This window comes from Oncorhynchus mykiss, chromosome 9 (assembly GCF_013265735.2).
Source record: "Oncorhynchus mykiss isolate Arlee chromosome 9, USDA_OmykA_1.1, whole genome shotgun sequence".
Lineage (NCBI taxonomy): Eukaryota > Metazoa > Chordata > Actinopteri > Salmoniformes > Salmonidae > Oncorhynchus > Oncorhynchus mykiss.
The window spans coordinates 16,158,630-16,180,622 of record NC_048573.1 but is presented as its reverse complement, the minus strand read 5'-3'; the positions used below and the strand labels follow the sequence as shown (position 1 = coordinate 16,180,622).

At 39.2% G+C, this 21,993-nt stretch overlaps 5 non-coding genes across 5 annotated transcripts; all 5 read right to left on the bottom strand.

Annotated features, from left to right (window-relative positions):
• Positions 1-1,010: 1,010 nt before the first annotated feature.
• Positions 1,011-1,085, bottom strand: trnan-guu. Its single transcript has one exon. It is a non-coding gene; the product is annotated as a tRNA-Asn (tRNA).
• A 5,063-nt stretch (positions 1,086-6,148) lies between these two features.
• trnan-guu lies at positions 6,149-6,222 on the bottom strand. Its single transcript has one exon. It is a non-coding gene; the product is annotated as a tRNA-Asn (tRNA).
• A 5,067-nt stretch (positions 6,223-11,289) lies between these two features.
• trnan-guu lies at positions 11,290-11,363 on the bottom strand. The gene has a single exon. It is a non-coding gene; the product is annotated as a tRNA-Asn (tRNA).
• Positions 11,364-16,410: 5,047 nt separating this feature from the next.
• On the bottom strand, positions 16,411-16,484 carry trnan-guu. The gene has a single exon. It is a non-coding gene; the product is annotated as a tRNA-Asn (tRNA).
• Positions 16,485-21,563: 5,079 nt separating this feature from the next.
• trnan-guu lies at positions 21,564-21,637 on the bottom strand. The gene has a single exon. It is a non-coding gene; the product is annotated as a tRNA-Asn (tRNA).
• Between the last annotated feature and the right edge of the window lie 356 nt (positions 21,638-21,993).

Here is a 21,993-nt window from a genome sequence, read left to right as displayed (position 1 = left end):
GTACTTTTTCTACTACTGTTATTTATACTTTTACTCAAGTATGACAATTGGGTACTTCTTCCACCACTGGTAATATATAATGATGATATGGTCCTTGGAGCAGGATGCTTATCTATATACAAAAATATGTTTCTTTGAGCCAGATTTTCCATACAGAACGGTCAAGATATACAGTAATAAAACCACAGGCCTTTGCTTTCAAATCAAATCAAATCAACGTTTATTTGTCACGTGCGCCGAATACAACAGATCTAGTAGACCTTACAGTGAAATGCTTACTTACAGGCTCTTAACCAATAGTGCAAAAAAGGTATTAGGTTAACAATAGGTAAATAAAGAAATAAAACAACAGTAAAAAGACAGGCTAGAAACAATTGTTCAGGAGTCTTATGGCTTGTGGGTAAAAACAAGGTAGAAGCCTTTTTGTCCTAGACTTGGCACTCCAGTACCGCTTGCCATGCGGTAGTAGAGAGAACAGTCTTTGACTGGGGTGGCTGGGGTCTTTGACCATTTTTAGGGTCTTCCTCTGACACTACCTGGTGTAGAGGTCCTGGATGGCAGGCAGCTGAGCCCCAGTGATGTACTGGGCCGTACGCACTACCTACCCTCTGTAGTTATTTATATACCCAATCGGGCCACCGTCTCCCATTTTTACCAGTGGTTTCAATGCAACTGTTCTCATGTTGTATGTTCAAACACATCAATCAAATCTTTAGATTAACAGTCTAAGGCTCAAAGCAATAGCGCCACAAACATGGAGTTGGTAGAAAGCTGACCTTTGACCCCTGGCTGTCTGTGATCTCATTCTATATGGATTTTAGATATATGGTGAAGGCCACTGACACCCATTTTACTAGGATGGAAAATATCATACTCCTCCTCTTTTACATTTAACAGCTCACCAATCACGTCTAAAAACAGAATACAGGACAAGTCAGTCACACACGGAGTCAAATTTACACTAGAGGAAAGTCTTCTGACATCACAGAGCTCAACGAATGGAAAACACTCGTCCCTGGGTGGGCTTGAACCACCAACCTTTAAGATTAACAGTCTAACGCGCTAACCAATTGCGCCACAGAGACTAAGCTGCTAGGAGGAGGACACACGTGGAACAAGGATCACGTTCATTTCATGGCAATCACTCCGCCGTTACATGGTTGCAAGAATTCTATCATCTTATCCAGACAGAGAAATATTCAGCTTTCGGTCATAATTGTATAGCAAAACAGAGGGGTAACATCCAGATCTGAACAGACGTATATACTACATGGTTTAACTTAAAGATATATGTTATCTTTAAATGCTATCAAAACCAAAAAACTCCCCGTGGCAAAACTCCCCAAGGCAGCCTGAAAAGTAGCAGAGTTTTTCGTTAGCCTCTTACCAATAAAAGACGGACGCTGGAAGGGTCTGAATACTCAGCGTCAAAGTCGCTAAATTGACTCTATACACTAATTCAAAATTTCACAAAGTTATACAGTATACGGCTATCCACTCTAGAATCTAGGGAAAAACATGGCAATTCAAGAGGGGTGCTAAGAAAGCAATGCCAAAACGTTGTTTTCTTTGCCCTATTACATTATAAATCACATATAATGAATCTAGATTGTTCTCTATAATATTATAACCTTAATAGTAATGTGTTGATGAAATAAGAGCGTTAATTTGCTGTGACCATTGCTAGTGCAGACCGCACCACTCTTGGTTGTATCTCATCCATATTCATTTTTTAAATTACACTAGGCAAGTCACTTAAGAACAAGTTGTTATTTACAATGAAGGCCTACACGGGCCAAACCCGGACGACGCTGGGCCAATTGTGCGCCACCCTATGGGACTCACAAATCACAGCCAGTTGTGATAGAGCCTGGATTCAAACCAGGGTGTCTGTAGTGTCGCCTCTATTTCATTTTGGGATGGGTAAATACAAGTGAATATATTCATGAAAGTCACCTTGTCTGGGAGAAATTTACACGGTTATAAAAATGTCACGCCGGGGTAAGCTTACGCAAAACACTCACCTCATTTGAAGTGTTACCAAAATCCCCATTGGGAAAAATGTATGGTCGAAAAACAATTGTAACCATTTTCATGTTTGACTGCTAGGTTGTATGGGTATTATGACTCATACTGTGGTCATCTATTATAGATTCTTAATTGAAGGTCCGTTAGCCAGATCGATAACAATGACATGGTCCTTTGAGTGAGATTTATATTTTCAAAACAGAACGGTCAAGATCTACAGTAATAAAACAACAGACCTTTGCCACCACCATCCATTTTACAAGTGGGTTAAACGACACTGTAGAGTAGCTATAGTGGAGTAAAGACAAGTACTGAAGGTCATTTTACAATGAGGCTTCTCTCACAAGCAGAAGTAAAACGAAAATAAGAATCTTACCTCCCCGTCGGGGAATTGAACCCCGGTCTCCCGCGTGACAGGCGGGGATACTGACCACTATACTAACGAGGACTGAGTCTATGCTGGATTCCTACCTATGCAGATCACTTCAGTTAAAGCAACAGCATCCCCTTCGTTGTCAGTAAAAGTACACATTTAGACACGCATACACACACAACAGACTATCACGGTTATTTGAATATTCAAAAATCCGAACAAACCTCAGTATTCCTTTACTTGTGTGCGTGTTCATTTGACCTTTTTTTTCTAAATTAAATGATCATTGAGACATTATTACATACAGGGATACACCGTGACAATTGAAATTCTTTATTTAATAAAACAACAGTTGAACTGTTGATTTTTTGGAGCTAGCGCATTTAGTCCTCCAGTAAACTCTGACAACCTATTTTCTCCACTTCAAATAGAAATTACTGTCGCGTACATAGCCACGGTTCCACAAAACCTGACCCAGAGCAATGCAAAACACTGACCAGAAAGGTAATTTCAAACAGAATTCATCAATCATGGCGAAAATCAGACTTCTCTTTCACCGTTGCTGTTAGCCAAAAACTACTGGAGAATTGCAGCCTGTCCGTTGTGGTAGCCTGCCTTTGACGTTTGTGTCATTCTGACTTGTCAAGTGTTTTTTTTAACTGCGTTTTTCAATGTCGACTATCCTGATAGCAGAAATAATGTCATATTATCCGAAGAGTGAAATAATTTCAAATGCCCATCCCTAACAAACACGATACCAACATGTGTCGACAAACAAGTCCTGCGCACACTTTAAACAACGAGACAAAATATATTCATTTTAATTTTCTCAAAGTTATACATAATGATATACAGTGATTTATCACAATGGGGTTTCTGAAAATGAAAATAAGCTCTAGCAGTAACAAGAGTAGACAATAGATTCTGAATTTATTGTTCCTCAAACCAGATTAATATATACATACATACACATATACAGTACCATTTAAAAGTTGGGACACACCTCCTCATTCAAGGGTTTTTCTACATTTGTTTTACTATTTTCTACATTGTAGAATAAAAGTGAAGACATCAAAACTATGAAAAAACACATGGAATCTTGTAGTAACCAAAAAAGTCTTAAACAAATCAAAAGATATTTTATATTCTTCAAAGTAGCCACCCTTTGCCTTGATGACAGCTTTGCACACTCTTGGCATTCTCTCCACCAGCTGCACCTGGAATGCTTTCCAACGGTCTTGAAGGAGTTCCCACAAATGCTGAGCACTTGTTGGCTGCTTTTCCTTCCCTCTGCGGTCTAACTCATCCCAAACTCTCTCAATTGAGTTGAGGTCGGGTGATTGTGGAGGCCAGGTCATCTGATGCAGCACTCCCATCACTTTGCTTCTTGGTCAAATAGCCCTTACACAGCCTGGAGGTGTGTGGGTCATTGTCCTGTTGAAAAACAAATGATAGTCCCACTAAGCGCACACCAGATGGGATGGCGTATCGCTGCAGAATGCTGTCGTAGCCATGCTGGTTAAGTGTACCTTGAATTCTAAATAAATCGCCAACAGTGTCACCAGCAAAGCATCCCCACACCATCACACCTTGTCCTTGCTTCACGGTGGGAACCACACACACGCGGAGATCATGCGTTCACCTACTCCTCGTCTCACAAAGACAGAGCGGTTGGAACCAAAAATCTCAAATTTGGAGTCAGGCCAAAGGACAGATTTCAACCGGTCTAATGGCCATTGCTTGTGTTTCTTGGCCCAAGCAAGTCTCTTCTTATTATTGGTGTCCTTTAGTAGTGTTTTTGTTTTTACAGCAGTTTGACATTGAAGGCCTGATTCACATAGTCTCCTCTGAACAGTTGATGTTGAGATGTGTCTGTTACTTGAACTCTGTGAAGCATTTATTTGGGCTGCAATTTCTGAGGCTGGTAATTCTCATGAACTTATCCTCCACAGCAGAGGTAACTCTGGGTCTTCCTTTCCTGTGGCGGTCCTCACGAGAGCCAGTTTCATCATAGCGCTTGATGGTTTTTGCGACTGCGCTTGAAGAAACTTTCAAAGTTGTTGTAATTTTCTGGATTGACTGACCTTTGTGTCTTAAAGTAATGATGTACCGTCGTTTCTCTTTGCTTATTTGAGCTGTTCTTGCCATAATATTGACTTGGTCTTTTACCAAATAGGGCTATCTTCTGTATTCCAGCCCTACCCTGTCACAACACAACTGATTGGCTGAAACGCATTACGAAGGAAAGAAATTACACAAATTAACTTTTAACAAGGCACACCTGTTAATTGAAAGGCATTCCAGGTGACTGCCTCATAAAGCTGGTTGAGAGAATGCAAAGAGTGTGCAAAGCTGTCATCAAGGCAAAGGGTGGCTACTTTGAAGAATCTCAAACATCAATATATTTTAATTTGTTTAACACTTTTTTGGTTACTACATGATTCCATATGTGTTATTTCATGTTTTTTATGTCTTCACTGTTATTCTAAAATGATGAAAATTGTCAAAATAAAGAAAAACCCTTGAATGAGGAGGTGTGTCCATATATATATATATATAAATATATATATATATATACAATACATTTAGTTATTAATTTATATATATATATATATATATATATATATATATATGTATATAACTAAATGTATAACTAAATTATATAGTCTGTCGAGCCAGATTAATATACAGTGGTGTAAAGTACTTAAGTAAAAATACTTTAAAGTATGAAAATTGGGTACTTTTTCTACTACTGTTATTTATACTTTTACTCAAGTATGACAATTGGGTACTTCTTCCACCACTGGTAATATATAATGATGATATGGTCCTTGGAGCAGGATGCTTATCTATATACAAAAATATGTTTCTTTGAGCCAGATTTTCCATACAGAACGGTCAAGATATACAGTAATAAAACCACAGGCCTTTGCTTTCAAATCAAATCAAATCAACGTTTATTTGTCACGTGCGCCGAATACAACAGATCTAGTAGACCTTACAGTGAAATGCTTACTTACAGGCTCTTAACCAATAGTGCAAAAAAGGTATTAGGTTAACAATAGGTAAATAAAGAAATAAAACAACAGTAAAAAGACAGGCTAGAAACAATTGTTCAGGAGTCTTATGGCTTGTGGGTAAAAACAAGGTAGAAGCCTTTTTGTCCTAGACTTGGCACTCCAGTACCGCTTGCCATGCGGTAGTAGAGAGAACAGTCTTTGACTGGGGTGGCTGGGGTCTTTGACCATTTTTAGGGTCTTCCTCTGACACTACCTGGTGTAGAGGTCCTGGATGGCAGGCAGCTGAGCCCCAGTGATGTACTGGGCCGTACGCACTACCTACCCTCTGTAGTTATTTATATACCCAATCGGGCCACCGTCTCCCATTTTTACCAGTGGTTTCAATGCAACTGTTCTCATGTTGTATGTTCAAACACATCAATCAAATCTTTAGATTAACAGTCTAAGGCTCAAAGCAATAGCGCCACAAACATGGAGTTGGTAGAAAGCTGACCTTTGACCCCTGGCTGTCTGTGATCTCATTCTATATGGATTTTAGATATATGGTGAAGGCCACTGACACCCATTTTACTAGGATGGAAAATATCATACTCCTCCTCTTTTACATTTAACAGCTCACCAATCACGTCTAAAAACAGAATACAGGACAAGTCAGTCACACACGGAGTCAAATTTACACTAGAGGAAAGTCTTCTGACATCACAGAGCTCAACGAATGGAAAACACTCGTCCCTGGGTGGGCTTGAACCACCAACCTTTAGATTAACAGTCTAACGCGCTAACCAATTGCGCCACAGAGACTAAGCTGCTAGGAGGAGGACACACGTGGAACAAGGATCACGTTCATTTCATGGCAATCACTCCGCCGTTACATGGTTGCAAGAATTCTATCATCTTATCCAGACAGAGAAATATTCAGCTTTCGGTCATAATTGTATAGCAAAACAGAGGGGTAACATCCAGATCTGAACAGACGTATATACTACATGGTTTAACTTAAAGATATATGTTATCTTTAAATGCTATCAAAACCAAAAAACTCCCCGTGGCAAAACTCCCCAAGGCAGCCTGAAAAGTAGCAGAGTTTTTCGTTAGCCTCTTACCAATAAAAGACGGACGCTGGAAGGGTCTGAATACTCAGCGTCAAAGTCGCTAAATTGACTCTATACACTAATTCAAAATTTCACAAAGTTATACAGTATACGGCTATCCACTCTAGAATCTAGGGAAAAACATGGCAATTCAAGAGGGGTGCTAAGAAAGCAATGCCAAAACGTTGTTTTCTTTGCCCTATTACATTATAAATCACATATAATGAATCTAGATTGTTCTCTATAATATTATAACCTTAATAGTAATGTGTTGATGAAATAAGAGCGTTAATTTGCTGTGACCATTGCTAGTGCAGACCGCACCACTCTTGGTTGTATCTCATCCATATTCATTTTTTAAATTACACTAGGCAAGTCACTTAAGAACAAGTTGTTATTTACAATGAAGGCCTACACGGGCCAAACCCGGACGACGCTGGGCCAATTGTGCGCCACCCTATGGGACTCACAAATCACAGCCAGTTGTGATAGAGCCTGGATTCAAACCAGGGTGTCTGTAGTGTCGCCTCTATTTCATTTTGGGATGGGTAAATACAAGTGAATATATTCATGAAAGTCACCTTGTCTGGGAGAAATTTACACGGTTATAAAAATGTCACGCCGGGGTAAGTTTACGCAAAACACTCACCTCATTTGAAGTGTTACCAAAATCCCCATTGGGAAAAATGTATGGTCGAAAAACAATTGTAACCATTTTCATGTTTGACTGCTAGGTTGTATGGGTATTATGACTCATACTGTGGTCATCTATTATAGATTCTTAATTGAAGGTCCGTTAGCCAGATCGATAACAATGACATGGTCCTTTGAGTGAGATTTATATTTTCAAAACAGAACGGTCAAGATCTACAGTAATAAAACAACAGACCTTTGCCACCACCATCCATTTTACAAGTGGGTTAAACGACACTGTAGAGTAGCTATAGTGGAGTAAAGACAAGTACTGAAGGTCATTTTACAATGAGGCTTCTCTCACAAGCAGAAGTAAAACGAAAATAAAAATCTTACCTCCCCGTCGGGGAATTGAACCCCGGTCTCCCGCGTGACAGGCGGGGATACTGACCACTATACTAACGAGGACTGAGTCTATGCTGGATTCCTACCTATGCAGATCACTTCAGTTAAAGCAACAGCATCCCCTTCGTTGTCAGTAAAAGTACACCTTTAGACACGCATACACACACAACAGACTATCACGGTTATTTGAATATTCAAAAATCCGAACAAACCTCAGTATTCCTTTACTTGTGTGCGTGTTCATTTGACCTTTTTTTTCTAAATTAAATGATCATTGAGACATTATTACATACAGGGATACACCGTGACAATTGAAATTCTTTATTTAATAAAACAACAGTTGAACTGTTGATTTTTTGGAGCTAGCGCATTTAGTCCTCCAGTAAACTCTGACAACCTATTTTCTCCACTTCAAATAGAAGTTACTGTCGCGTACATAGCCACGGTTCCACAAAACCTGACCCAGAGCAATGCAAAACACTGACCAGAAAGGTAATTTCAAACAGAATTCATCAATCATGGCGAAAATCAGACTTCTCTTTCACCGTTGCTGTTAGCCAAAAACTACTGGAGAATTGCAGCCTGTCCGTTGTGGTAGCCTGCCTTTGACGTTTGTGTCATTCTGACTTGTCAAGTGTTTTTTTTAACTGCGTTTTTCAATGTCGACTATCCTGATAGCAGAAATAATGTCATATTATCCGAAGAGTGAAATAATTTCAAATGCCCATCCCTAACAAACACGATACCAACATGTGTCGACAAACAAGTCCTGCGCACACTTTAAACAACGAGACAAAATATATTCATTTTAATTTTCTCAAAGTTATACATAATGATATACAGTGATTTATCACAATGGGGTTTCTGAAAATGAAAATAAGCTCTAGCAGTAACAAGAGTAGACAATAGATTCTGAATTTATTGTTCCTCAAACCAGATTAATATATACATACATACACATATACAGTACCATTTAAAAGTTGGGACACACCTCCTCATTCAAGGGTTTTTCTACATTTGTTTTACTATTTTCTACATTGTAGAATAAAAGTGAAGACATCAAAACTATGAAAAAACACATGGAATCTTGTAGTAACCAAAAAAGTCTTAAACAAATCAAAAGATATTTTATATTCTTCAAAGTAGCCACCCTTTGCCTTGATGACAGCTTTGCACACTCTTGGCATTCTCTCCACCAGCTGCACCTGGAATGCTTTCCAACGGTCTTGAAGGAGTTCCCACAAATGCTGAGCACTTGTTGGCTGCTTTTCCTTCCCTCTGCGGTCTAACTCATCCCAAACTCTCTCAATTGAGTTGAGGTCGGGTGATTGTGGAGGCCAGGTCATCTGATGCAGCACTCCCATCACTTTGCTTCTTGGTCAAATAGCCCTTACACAGCCTGGAGGTGTGTGGGTCATTGTCCTGTTGAAAAACAAATGATAGTCCCACTAAGCGCACACCAGATGGGATGGCGTATCGCTGCAGAATGCTGTCGTAGCCATGCTGGTTAAGTGTACCTTGAATTCTAAATAAATCGCCAACAGTGTCACCAGCAAAGCATCCCCACACCATCACACCTTGTCCTTGCTTCACGGTGGGAACCACACACACGCGGAGATCATGCGTTCACCTACTCCTCGTCTCACAAAGACAGAGCGGTTGGAACCAAAAATCTCAAATTTGGAGTCAGGCCAAAGGACAGATTTCAACCGGTCTAATGGCCATTGCTTGTGTTTCTTGGCCCAAGCAAGTCTCTTCTTATTATTGGTGTCCTTTAGTAGTGTTTTTGTTTTTACAGCAGTTTGACATTGAAGGCCTGATTCACATAGTCTCCTCTGAACAGTTGATGTTGAGATGTGTCTGTTACTTGAACTCTGTGAAGCATTTATTTGGGCTGCAATTTCTGAGGCTGGTAATTCTCATGAACTTATCCTCCACAGCAGAGGTAACTCTGGGTCTTCCTTTCCTGTGGCGGTCCTCACGAGAGCCAGTTTCATCATAGCGCTTGATGGTTTTTGCGACTGCGCTTGAAGAAACTTTCAAAGTTGTTGTAATTTTCTGGATTGACTGACCTTTGTGTCTTAAAGTAATGATGTACCGTCGTTTCTCTTTGCTTATTTGAGCTGTTCTTGCCATAATATTGACTTGGTCTTTTACCAAATAGGGCTATCTTCTGTATTCCAGCCCTACCCTGTCACAACACAACTGATTGGCTGAAACGCATTACGAAGGAAAGAAATTACACAAATTAACTTTTAACAAGGCACACCTGTTAATTGAAAGGCATTCCAGGTGACTGCCTCATAAAGCTGGTTGAGAGAATGCAAAGAGTGTGCAAAGCTGTCATCAAGGCAAAGGGTGGCTACTTTGAAGAATCTCAAACATCAATATATTTTAATTTGTTTAACACTTTTTTGGTTACTACATGATTCCATATGTGTTATTTCATGTTTTTTATGTCTTCACTGTTATTCTAAAATGATGAAAATTGTCAAAATAAAGAAAAACCCTTGAATGAGGAGGTGTGTCCATATATATATATATATAAATATATATATATATATACAATACATTTAGTTATTAATTTATATATATATATATATATATATATATATATATATATATGTATATAACTAAATGTATAACTAAATTATATAGTCTGTCGAGCCAGATTAATATACAGTGGTGTAAAGTACTTAAGTAAAAATACTTTAAAGTATGAAAATTGGGTACTTTTTCTACTACTGTTATTTATACTTTTACTCAAGTATGACAATTGGGTACTTCTTCCACCACTGGTAATATATAATGATGATATGGTCCTTGGAGCAGGATGCTTATCTATATACAAAAATATGTTTCTTTGAGCCAGATTTTCCATACAGAACGGTCAAGATATACAGTAATAAAACCACAGGCCTTTGCTTTCAAATCAAATCAAATCAACGTTTATTTGTCACGTGCGCCGAATACAACAGATCTAGTAGACCTTACAGTGAAATGCTTACTTACAGGCTCTTAACCAATAGTGCAAAAAAGGTATTAGGTTAACAATAGGTAAATAAAGAAATAAAACAACAGTAAAAAGACAGGCTAGAAACAATTGTTCAGGAGTCTTATGGCTTGTGGGTAAAAACAAGGTAGAAGCCTTTTTGTCCTAGACTTGGCACTCCAGTACCGCTTGCCATGCGGTAGTAGAGAGAACAGTCTTTGACTGGGGTGGCTGGGGTCTTTGACCATTTTTAGGGTCTTCCTCTGACACTACCTGGTGTAGAGGTCCTGGATGGCAGGCAGCTGAGCCCCAGTGATGTACTGGGCCGTACGCACTACCTACCCTCTGTAGTTATTTATATACCCAATCGGGCCACCGTCTCCCATTTTTACCAGTGGTTTCAATGCAACTGTTCTCATGTTGTATGTTCAAACACATCAATCAAATCTTTAGATTAACAGTCTAAGGCTCAAAGCAATAGCGCCACAAACATGGAGTTGGTAGAAAGCTGACCTTTGACCCCTGGCTGTCTGTGATCTCATTCTATATGGATTTTAGATATATGGTGAAGGCCACTGACACCCATTTTACTAGGATGGAAAATATCATACTCCTCCTCTTTTACATTTAACAGCTCACCAATCACGTCTAAAAACAGAATACAGGACAAGTCAGTCACACACGGAGTCAAATTTACACTAGAGGAAAGTCTTCTGACATCACAGAGCTCAACGAATGGAAAACACTCGTCCCTGGGTGGGCTTGAACCACCAACCTTTAGATTAACAGTCTAACGCGCTAACCAATTGCGCCACAGAGACTAAGCTGCTAGGAAGAGGACACACGTGGAACAAGGATAACGTTCATTTCATGGCAATCACTCCGCCGTTACATGGTTGCAAGAATTCAATCATCTTATCCAGACAGAGAAATATTCAGCTTTCGGTCATAATTGTATAGCAAAACAGAGGGGTAACATCCAGATCTGAACAGACGTATATACTACATGGTTTAACTTAAAGATATATGTTATCTTTAAATGCTATCAAAACCAAAAAACTCCCCGTGGCAAAACTCCCCAAGGCAGCCTGAAAAGTAGCAGAGTTTTTCGTTAGCCTCTTACCAATAAAAGACGGACGCTGGAAGGGTCTGAATACTCAGCGTCAAAGTCGCTAAATTGACTCTATACACTAATTCAAAATTTCACAAAGTTATACAGTATACGGCTATCCACTCTAGAATCTAGGGAAAAACATGGCAATTCAAGAGGGGTGCTAAGAAAGCAATGCCAAAACGTTGTTTTCTTTGCCCTATTACATTATAAATCACATATAATGAATCTAGATTGTTCTCTATAATATTATAACCTTAATAGTAATGTGTTGATGAAATAAGAGCGTTAATTTGCTGTGACCATTGCTAGTGCAGACCGCACCACTCTTGGTTGTATCTCATCCATATTCATTTTTTAAATTACACTAGGCAAGTCACTTAAGAACAAGTTGTTATTTACAATGAAGGCCTACACGGGCCAAACCCGGACGACGCTGGGCCAATTGTGCGCCACCCTATGGGACTCACAAATCACAGCCAGTTGTGATAGAGCCTGGATTCAAACCAGGGTGTCTGTAGTGTCGCCTCTATTTCATTTTGGGATGGGTAAATACAAGTGAATATATTCATGAAAGTCACCTTGTCTGGGAGAAATTTACACGGTTATAAAAATGTCACGCCGGGGTAAGCTTACGCAAAACACTCACCTCATTTGAAGTGTTACCAAAATCCCCATTGGGAAAAATGTATGGTCGAAAAACAATTGTAACCATTTTCATGTTTGACTGCTAGGTTTTATGGGTATTATGACTCATACTGTGGTCATCTATTATAGATTCTTAATTGAAGGTCCGTTAGCCAGATCGATAACAATGACATGGTCCTTTGAGTGAGATTTATATTTTCAAAACAGAACGGTCAAGATCTACAGTAATAAAACAACAGACCTTTGCCACCACCATCCATTTTACAAGTGGGTTAAACGACACTGTAGAGTAGCTATAGTGGAGTAAAGACAAGTACTGAAGGTCATTTTACAATGAGGCTTCTCTCACAAGCAGAAGTAAAACGAAAATAAAAATCTTACCTCCCCGTCGGGGAATTGAACCCCGGTCTCCCGCGTGACAGGCGGGGATACTGACCACTATACTAACGAGGACTGAGTCTATGCTGGATTCCTACCTATGCAGATCACTTCAGTTAAAGCAACAGCATCCCCTTCGTTGTCAGTAAAAGTACACATTTAGACACGCATACACACACAACAGACTATCACGGTTATTTGAATATTCAAAAATCCGAACAAACCTCAGTATTCCTTTACTTGTGTGCGTGTTCATTTGACCTTTTTTTTCTAAATTAAATGATCATTGAGACATTATTACATACAGGGATACACCGTGACAATTGAAATTCTTTATTTAATAAAACAACAGTTGAACTGTTGATTTTTTGGAGCTAGCGCATTTAGTCCTCCAGTAAACTCTGACAACCTATTTTCTCCACTTCAAATAGAAATTACTGTCGCGTACATAGCCACGGTTCCACAAAACCTGACCCAGAGCAATGCAAAACACTGACCAGAAAGGTAATTTCAAACAGAATTCATCAATCATGGCGAAAATCAGACTTCTCTTTCACCGTTGCTGTTAGCCAAAAACTACTGGAGAATTGCAGCCTGTCCGTTGTGGTAGCCTGCCTTTGACGTTTGTGTCATTCTGACTTGTCAAGTGTTTTTTTTAACTGCGTTTTTCAATGTCGACTATCCTGATAGCAGAAATAATGTCATATTATCCGAAGAGTGAAATAATTTCAAATGCCCATCCCTAACAAACACGATACCAACATGTGTCGACAAACAAGTCCTGCGCACACTTTAAACAACGAGACAAAATATATTCATTTTAATTTTCTCAAAGTTATACATAATGATATACAGTGATTTATCACAATGGGGTTTCTGAAAATGAAAATAAGCTCTAGCAGTAACAAGAGTAGACAATAGATTCTGAATTTATTGTTCCTCAAACCAGATTAATATATACATACATACACATATACAGTACCATTTAAAAGTTGGGACACACCTCCTCATTCAAGGGTTTTTCTACATTTGTTTTACTATTTTCTACATTGTAGAATAAAAGTGAAGACATCAAAACTATGAAAAAACACATGGAATCTTGTAGTAACCAAAAAAGTCTTAAACAAATCAAAAGATATTTTATATTCTTCAAAGTAGCCACCCTTTGCCTTGATGACAGCTTTGCACACTCTTGGCATTCTCTCCACCAGCTGCACCTGGAATGCTTTCCAACGGTCTTGAAGGAGTTCCCACAAATGCTGAGCACTTGTTGGCTGCTTTTCCTTCCCTCTGCGGTCTAACTCATCCCAAACTCTCTCAATTGAGTTGAGGTCGGGTGATTGTGGAGGCCAGGTCATCTGATGCAGCACTCCCATCACTTTGCTTCTTGGTCAAATAGCCCTTACACAGCCTGGAGGTGTGTGGGTCATTGTCCTGTTGAAAAACAAATGATAGTCCCACTAAGCGCACACCAGATGGGATGGCGTATCGCTGCAGAATGCTGTCGTAGCCATGCTGGTTAAGTGTACCTTGAATTCTAAATAAATCGCCAACAGTGTCACCAGCAAAGCATCCCCACACCATCACACCTTGTCCTTGCTTCACGGTGGGAACCACACACACGCGGAGATCATGCGTTCACCTACTCCTCGTCTCACAAAGACAGAGCGGTTGGAACCAAAAATCTCAAATTTGGAGTCAGGCCAAAGGACAGATTTCAACCGGTCTAATGGCCATTGCTTGTGTTTCTTGGCCCAAGCAAGTCTCTTCTTATTATTGGTGTCCTTTAGTAGTGTTTTTGTTTTTACAGCAGTTTGACATTGAAGGCCTGATTCACATAGTCTCCTCTGAACAGTTGATGTTGAGATGTGTCTGTTACTTGAACTCTGTGAAGCATTTATTTGGGCTGCAATTTCTGAGGCTGGTAATTCTCATGAACTTATCCTCCACAGCAGAGGTAACTCTGGGTCTTCCTTTCCTGTGGCGGTCCTCACGAGAGCCAGTTTCATCATAGCGCTTGATGGTTTTTGCGACTGCGCTTGAAGAAACTTTCAAAGTTGTTGTAATTTTCTGGATTGACTGACCTTTGTGTCTTAAAGTAATGATGTACCGTTGTTTCTCTTTGCTTATTTGAGCTGTTCTTGCCATAATATTGACTTGGTCTTTTACCAAATAGGGCTATCTTCTGTATTCCAGCCCTACCCTGTCACAACACAACTGATTGGCTGAAACGCATTACGAAGGAAAGAAATTACACAAATTAACTTTTAACAAGGCACACCTGTTAATTGAAAGGCATTCCAGGTGACTGCCTCATAAAGCTGGTTGAGAGAATGCAAAGAGTGTGCAAAGCTGTCATCAAGGCAAAGGGTGGCTACTTTGAAGAATCTCAAACATCAATATATTTTAATTTGTTTAACACTTTTTTGGTTACTACATGATTCCATATGTGTTATTTCATGTTTTTTATGTCTTCACTGTTATTCTAAAATGATGAAAATTGTCAAAATAAAGAAAAACCCTTGAATGAGGAGGTGTGTCCATATATATATATATATAAATATATATATATATATATACAATATATTTAGTTATTAATTTATATATATATATATATGTATATAACTAAATGTATAACTAAATGATATAGTCTGTCGAGCCAGATTAATATACAGTGGTGTAAAGTACTTAAGTAAAAATACTTTAAAGTATGAAAATTGGGTACTTTTTCTACTACTGTTATTTATACTTTTACTCAAGTATGACAATTGGGTACTTCTTCCACCACTGGTAATATATAATGATGATATGGTCCTTGGAGCAGGATGCTTATCTATATACAAAAATATGTTTCTTTGAGCCAGATTTTCCATACAGAACGGTCAAGATATACAGTAATAAAACCACAGGCCTTTGCTTTCAAATCAAATCAAATCAACGTTTATTTGTCACGTGCGCCGAATACAACAGATCTAGTAGACCTTACAGTGAAATGCTTACTTACAGGCTCTTAACCAATAGTGCAAAAAAGGTATTAGGTTAACAATAGGTAAATAAAGAAATAAAACAACAGTAAAAAGACAGGCTAGAAACAATTGTTCAGGAGTCTTATGGCTTGTGGGTAAAAACAAGGTAGAAGCCTTTTTGTCCTAGACTTGGCACTCCAGTACCGCTTGCCATGCGGTAGTAGAGAGAACAGTCTTTGACTGGGGTGGCTGGGGTCTTTGACCATTTTTAGGGTCTTCCTCTGACACTACCTGGTGTAGAGGTCCTGGATGGCAGGCAGCTGAGCCCCAGTGATGTACTGGGCCGTACGCACTACCTACCCTCTGTAGTTATTTATATACCCAATCGGGCCACCGTCTCCCATTTTTACCAGTGGTTTCAATGCAACTGTTCTCATGTTGTATGTTCAAACACATCAATCAAATCTTTAGATTAACAGTCTAAGGCTCAAAGCAATAGCGCCACAAACATGGAGTTGGTAGAAAGCTGACCTTTGACCCCTGGCTGTCTGTGATCTCATTCTATATGGATTTTAGATATATGGTGAAGGCCACTGACACCCATTTTACTAGGATGGAAAATATCATACTCCTCCTCTTTTACATTTAACAGCTCACCAATCACGTCTAAAAACAGAATACAGGACAAGTCAGTCACACACGGAGTCAAATTTACACTAGAGGAAAGTCTTCTGACATCACAGAGCTCAACGAATGGAAAACACTCGTCCCTGGGTGGGCTTGAACCACCAACCTTTAGATTAACAGTCTAACGCGCTAACCAATTGCGCCACAGAGACTAAGCTGCTAGGAGGAGGACACACGTGGAACAAGGATCACGTTCATTTCATGGCAATCACTCCGCCGTTACATGGTTGCAAGAATTCTATCATCTTATCCAGACAGAGAAATATTCAGCTTTCGGTCATAATTGTATAGCAAAACAGAGGGGTAACATCCAGATCTGAACAGACGTATATACTACATGGTTTAACTTAAAGATATATGTTATCTTTAAATGCTATCAAAACCAAAAAACTCCCCGTGGCAAAACTCCCCAAGGCAGCCTGAAAAGTAGCAGAGTTTTTCGTTAGCCTCTTACCAATAAAAGACGGACGCTGGAAGGGTCTGAATACTCAGCGTCAAAGTCGCTAAATTGACTCTATACACTAATTCAAAATTTCACAAAGTTATACAGTATACGGCTATCCACTCTAGAATCTAGGGAAAAACATGGCAATTCAAGAGGGGTGCTAAGAAAGCAATGCCAAAACGTTGTTTTCTTTGCCCTATTACATTATAAATCACATATAATGAATCTAGATTGTTCTCTATAATATTATAACCTTAATAGTAATGTGTTGATGAAATAAGAGCGTTAATTTGCTGTGACCATTGCTAGTGCAGACCGCACCACTCTTGGTTGTATCTCATCCATATTCATTTTTTAAATTACACTAGGCAAGTCACTTAAGAACAAGTTGTTATTTACAATGAAGGCCTACACGGGCCAAACCCGGACGACGCTGGGCCAATTGTGCGCCACCCTATGGGACTCACAAATCACAGCCAGTTGTGATAGAGCCTGGATTCAAACCAGGGTGTCTGTAGTGTCGCCTCTATTTCATTTTGGGATGGGTAAATACAAGTGAATATATTCATGAAAGTCACCTTGTCTGGGAGAAATTTACACGGTTATAAAAATGTCACGCCGGGGTAAGCTTACGCAAAACACTCACCTCATTTGAAGTGTTACCAAAATCCCCATTGGGAAAAATGTATGGTCGAAAAACAATTGTAACCATTTTCATGTTTGACTGCTAGGTTTTATGGGTATTATGACTCATACTGTGGTCATCTATTATAGATTCTTAATTGAAGGTCCGTTAGCCAGATCGATAACAATGACATGGTCCTTTGAGTGAGATTTATATTTTCAAAACAGAACGGTCAAGATCTACAGTAATAAAACAACAGACCTTTGCCACCACCATCCATTTTACAAGTGGGTTAAACGACACTGTAGAGTAGCTATAGTGGAGTAAAGACAAGTACTGAAGGTCATTTTACAATGAGGCTTCTCTCACAAGCAGAAGTAAAACGAAAATAAAAATCTTACCTCCCCGTCGGGGAATTGAACCCCGGTCTCCCGCGTGACAGGCGGGGATACTGACCACTATACTAACGAGGACTGAGTCTATGCTGGATTCCTACCTATGCAGATCACTTCAGTTAAAGCAACAGCATCCCCTTCGTTGTCAGTAAAAGTACACCTTTAGACACGCATACACACACAACAGACTATCACGGTTATTTGAATATTCAAAAATCCGAACAAACCTCAGTATTCCTTTACTTGTGTGCGTGTTCATTTGACCTTTTTTTTCTAAATTAAATGATCATTGAGACATTATTACATACAGGGATACACCGTGACAATTGAAATTCTTTATTTAATAAAACAACAGTTGAACTGTTGATTTTTTGGAGCTAGCGCATTTAGTCCTCCAGTAAACTCTGACAACCTATTTTCTCCACTTCAAATAGAAATTACTGTCGCGTACATAGCCACGGTTCCACAAAACCTGACCCAGAGCAATGCAAAACACTGACCAGAAAGGTAATTTCAAACAGAATTCATCAATCATGGCGAAAATCAGACTTCTCTTTCACCGTTGCTGTTAGCCAAAAACTACTGGAGAATTGCAGCCTGTCCGTTGTGGTAGCCTGCCTTTGACGTTTGTGTCATTCTGACTTGTCAAGTGTTTTTTTTAACTGCGTTTTTCAATGTCGACTATCCTGATAGCAGAAATAATGTCATATTATCCGAAGAGTGAAATAATTTCAAATGCCCATCCCTAACAAACACGATACCAACATGTGTCGACAAACAAGTCCTGCGCACACTTTAAACAACGAGACAAAATATATTCATTTTAATTTTCTCAAAGTTATACATAATGATATACAGTGATTTATCACAATGGGGTTTCTGAAAATGAAAATAAGCTCTAGCAGTAACAAGAGTAGACAATAGATTCTGAATTTATTGTTCCTCAAACCAGATTAATATATACATACATACACATATACAGTACCATTTAAAAGTTGGGACACACCTCCTCATTCAAGGGTTTTTCTACATTTGTTTTACTATTTTCTACATTGTAGAATAAAAGTGAAGACATCAAAACTATGAAAAAACACATGGAATCTTGTAGTAACCAAAAAAGTCTTAAACAAATCAAAAGATATTTTATATTCTTCAAAGTAGCCACCCTTTGCCTTGATGACAGCTTTGCACACTCTTGGCATTCTCTCCACCAGCTGCACCTGGAATGCTTTCCAACGGTCTTGAAGGAGTTCCCACAAATGCTGAGCACTTGTTGGCTGCTTTTCCTTCCCTCTGCGGTCTAACTCATCCCAAACTCTCTCAATTGAGTTGAGGTCGGGTGATTGTGGAGGCCAGGTCATCTGATGCAGCACTCCCATCACTTTGCTTCTTGGTCAAATAGCCCTTACACAGCCTGGAGGTGTGTGGGTCATTGTCCTGTTGAAAAACAAATGATAGTCCCACTAAGCGCACACCAGATGGGATGGCGTATCGCTGCAGAATGCTGTCGTAGCCATGCTGGTTAAGTGTACCTTGAATTCTAAATAAATCGCCAACAGTGTCACCAGCAAAGCATCCCCACACCATCACACCTTGTCCTTGCTTCACGGTGGGAACCACACACACGCGGAGATCATGCGTTCACCTACTCCTCGTCTCACAAAGACAGAGCGGTTGGAACCAAAAATCTCAAATTTGGAGTCAGGCCAAAGGACAGATTTCAACCGGTCTAATGGCCATTGCTTGTGTTTCTTGGCCCAAGCAAGTCTCTTCTTATTATTGGTGTCCTTTAGTAGTGTTTTTGTTTTTACAGCAGTTTGACATTGAAGGCCTGATTCACATAGTCTCCTCTGAACAGTTGATGTTGAGATGTGTCTGTTACTTGAACTCTGTGAAGCATTTATTTGGGCTGCAATTTCTGAGGCTGGTAATTCTCATGAACTTATCCTCCACAGCAAAGGTAACTCTGGGTCTTCCTTTCCTGTGGCGGTCCTCACGAGAGCCAGTTTCATCATAGCGCTTGATGGTTTTTGCGACTGCGCTTGAAGAAACTTTCAAAGTTGTTGTAATTTTCTGGATTGACTGACCTTTGTGTCTTAAAGTAATGATGTACCGTCGTTTCTCTTTGCTTATTTGAGCTGTTCTTGCCATAATATTGACTTGGTCTTTTACCAAATAGGGCTATCTTCTGTATTCCAGCCCTACCCTGTCACAACACAACTGATTGGCTGAAACGCATTACGAAGGAAAGAAATTACACAAATTAACTTTTAACAAGGCACACCTGTTAATTGAAAGGCATTCCAGGTGACTGCCTCATAAAGCTGATTGAGAGAATGCAAAGAGTGTGCAAAGCTGTCATCAAGGCAAAGGGTGGCTACTTTGAAGAATCTCAAACATGAATATATTTTAATTTGTTTAACACTTTTTTGGTTACTACATGATTCCATGTGTTATTTCATGTTTTTTATGTCTTCACTGTTATTCTAAAATGATGAAAATTGTCAAAATAAAGAAAAACCCTTGAATGAGGAGGTGTGTCCATATATATATATATATAAATATATATATATATACAATACATTTAGTTATTAATTTATATATATATATATATATATATATATATATATATATATATATATATATATATATGTATATAACTAAATGTATAACTAAATGATATAGTCTGTCGAGCCAGATTAATATACAGTGGTGTAAAGTACTTAAGTAAAAATACTTTAAAGTATGAAAATTGGGTACTTTTTCTACTACTGTTATTTATACTTTTACTCAAGTATGACAATTGGGTACTTCTTCCACCACTGGTAATATATAATGATGATATAGTCCTTGGAGCAGGATGCTTATCTATATACAAAAATATGTTTCTTTGAGCCAGATTTTCCATACAGAACGGTCAAGATATACAGTAATAAAACCACAGGCCTTTGCTTTCAAATCAAATCAAATCAACGTTTATTTGTCACGTGCGCCGAATACAACAGATCTAGTAGACCTTACAGTGAAATGCTTACTTACAGGCTCTTAACCAATAGTGCAAAAAAGGTATTAGGTTAACAATAGGTAAATAAAGAAATAAAACAACAGTAAAAAGACAGGCTAGAAACAATTGTTCAGGAGTCTTATGGCTTGTGGGTAAAAACAAGGTAGAAGCCTTTTTGTCCTAGACTTGGCACTCCAGTACCGCTTGCCATGCGGTAGTAGAGAGAACAGTCTTTGACTGGGGTGGCTGGGGTCTTTGACCATTTTTAGGGTCTTCCTCTGACACTACCTGGTGTAGAGGTCCTGGATGGCAGGCAGCTGAGCCCCAGTGATGTACTGGGCCGTACGCACTACCTACCCTCTGTAGTTATTTATATACCCAATCGGGCCACCGTCTCCCATTTTTACCAGTGGTTTCAATGCAACTGTTCTCATGTTGTATGTTCAAACACATCAATCAAATCTTTAGATTAACAGTCTAAGGCTCAAAGCAATAGCGCCACAAACATGGAGTTGGTAGAAAGCTGACCTTTGACCCCTGGCTGTCTGTGATCTCATTCTATATGGATTTTAGATATATGGTGAAGGCCACTGACACCCATTTTACTAGGATGGAAAATATCATACTCCTCCTCTTTTACATTTAACAGCTCACCAATCACGTCTAAAAACAGAATACAGGACAAGTCAGTCACACACGGAGTCAAATTTACACTAGAGGAAAGTCTTCTGACATCACAGAGCTCAACGAATGGAAAACACTCGTCCCTGGGTGGGCTTGAACCACCAACCTTTAGATTAACAGTCTAACGCGCTAACCAATTGCGCCACAGAGACTAAGCTGCTAGGAGGAGGACACACGTGGAACAAGGATCACGTTCATTTCATGGCAATCACTCCGCCGTTACATGGTTGCAAGAATTCTATCATCTTATCCAGACAGAGAAATATTCAGCTTTCGGTCATAATTGTATAGCAAAACAGAGGGGTAACATCCAGATCTGAACAGACGTATATACTACATGGTTTAACTTAAAGATATATGTTATCTTTAAATGCTATCAAAACCAAAAAACTCCCCGTGGCAAAACTCCCCAAGGCAGCCTGAAAAGTAGCAGAGTTTTTCGTTAGCCTCTTACCAATAAAAGACGGACGCTGGAAGGGTCTGAATACTCAGCGTCAAAGTCGCTAAA